The sequence below is a fragment of the Octopus bimaculoides genome, chromosome 8, assembly GCF_001194135.2.
Source record: "Octopus bimaculoides isolate UCB-OBI-ISO-001 chromosome 8, ASM119413v2, whole genome shotgun sequence".
In the NCBI taxonomy this organism is placed as follows: domain Eukaryota; kingdom Metazoa; phylum Mollusca; class Cephalopoda; order Octopoda; family Octopodidae; genus Octopus; species Octopus bimaculoides.
Window position 1 is genome coordinate 53,794,082 of NC_068988.1, and position 1,860 is coordinate 53,795,941.

The 1,860-nt window shown below is 34.9% G+C and overlaps 1 protein-coding gene across 2 annotated transcripts in view; it reads left to right on the forward strand.

The window, feature by feature from the left end:
- The first annotated feature begins 820 nt into the window (after window positions 1-820).
- Window positions 821-1,860, forward strand: part of LOC106877252 (bile acid receptor) — a 147,084-nt gene continuing 146,044 nt past the window's right edge. For both annotated transcript variants that reach the window (XM_052970111.1, XM_052970112.1), the window contains exon 1: window positions 821-1,294. The gene's annotated coding sequence lies outside the window, so the exon portion shown is untranslated. The remainder of the gene's footprint in view (window positions 1,295-1,860) is intronic.

Sequence of the window (1,860 nt, forward strand, 5' to 3'; positions counted from 1 at the left end):
GCTCCTCTTCGACTAGGTTTATGATCAAAGACATTCTAACTAATATCATCTCAATTTCTTTTTTCAGGTTTTGAGAATCCTTATATTATGCAATATGTTCCCACAGTTTTTTTTTTTTTGCAGAGGTAGTTCGTTGTGATTCAAAGATTTAGTTGTTATTTCTAGTGGATCGAACGACCACATAGAGACACTCATATCGACTAACCCTGGACATGGTTGAATTGATATGCCGCTGTCCTATATTTACTGAAGAATTTATTTTAGAATTTTTTTCGCCTTCATTACTTTAAATCAATGTATCACCGTTCAGTCAACAAATGATTCAAAGGCTATGGTGTCGCGTATATATAGCTTTACACATACATAGTAGAATAGAGTTTACCTGGAAAATTCAGCAAGTAATAAAAAAAAAAAAGAAATTCGTGAGATGCCGGTAAAGAATGCGAAGCATTGCAGCACGCGATAGAGCTCTGAGATGAACAAAAGAAGGTAAACGATTAGAAGGATGTTCTATTCGAGTGAGACTTAATACAGAAAGTAATCATTACAAATCTATGTTTTAATATCGGGCTGTTGCAAGAAGGACGATAATTTAAAAGAAGAAAAATTATAAACTTGTCTTGGGTATTTAGTTTACATGCTTCATTGAAGGCGGAATTTTGTTCGGCAAAGACGGTCTGTTACTCATTTTATTTTATATTTCTTCTTCGCAGCTCTAGTGTACTAGAAAAACGAAAAATGCCGAAAAAAATAAAAAAGGGAAAGGGTATTTGTTGTTAAAGCTTCAAGTGACAAGGTGAGTGGTCGGGTTTCGATCAGCGGTAGCTGTCAGGCGAATGAAAGAGAAGCACAAGAAATAAATAAAGAGAGAGGGAGAGAAAAGGTGGAATTGAAAATAAAAAAGGGTGAAAGAGAGAGAAAAGGGAGAGACAAATACGGTGAGAGAGAGAGAAATACGGTGAGAGAGAGAGAGAGTTGGCGAGTGAGCGTTCTGCCTCCTGTCGACAAGAGAAGTAAGGGTGGTAACCAATACCGACAATCTCTTTAGCACCGCATGCCTTTTGGATGCTACCCAGCACACGGCTTTTATACATTTTCATACCAAGCTCGGTAGAACTATTGAACCATTAACCATTTTCGGAAGATGTCGAGTAGAGGAAGTTATTTCACTTGCATATTCTAATGTTTTCTCTAATCAACGGTTCTACTCGAAATCTCAACGATAAGTTCAGAACTAACAAGGAGCTATGGCTTTTATATTTATTAATTTCTTTTTCGACTGAACGGGAGAAATGTAAGTAAACACACTTATGATATATATCTACTTTTCTTTTTACAGATTTAAGAGCTCTGTTGCATATTTTCTTGTTAAAGTCTTATTTCAGTTTGATTTTTGTCTTCGGTTCAGTTGTAGTAACTGGTGTCAGAATTACACCAATAAAGAAAAAAAGGGTATACATGTACATATTTGTTGAATTGAAAGAAAAAGAGTTAGCTTTGGCTGTAGTATATTTTCTGTATCGATCTTGGAACGAAATAATTGCAAGTCATGAGAAAGTCGTTCACAACAACAGGATGAAATAGAATAGGGAGTTATTGAAGATAGGAGTGGCAGATATTTTCGAGGGAGCACATTGTAATCATTTCATTCATTTCCAGTGAAAACACACGCATTCGGGTATGTAATTTTAATGACTAGCTATTTTTCTTTATACATATGGTGAGGTATATTTCTCCGCATTATTATGTTTGTAGGTGAAAAAATTGTTGTTTAACTGCAAGTCAGCCTTCATAGAACAACAGACTTGTGATAAAAGGTGTTCCAGTTTTATCTCATATATATATATATATATATATATA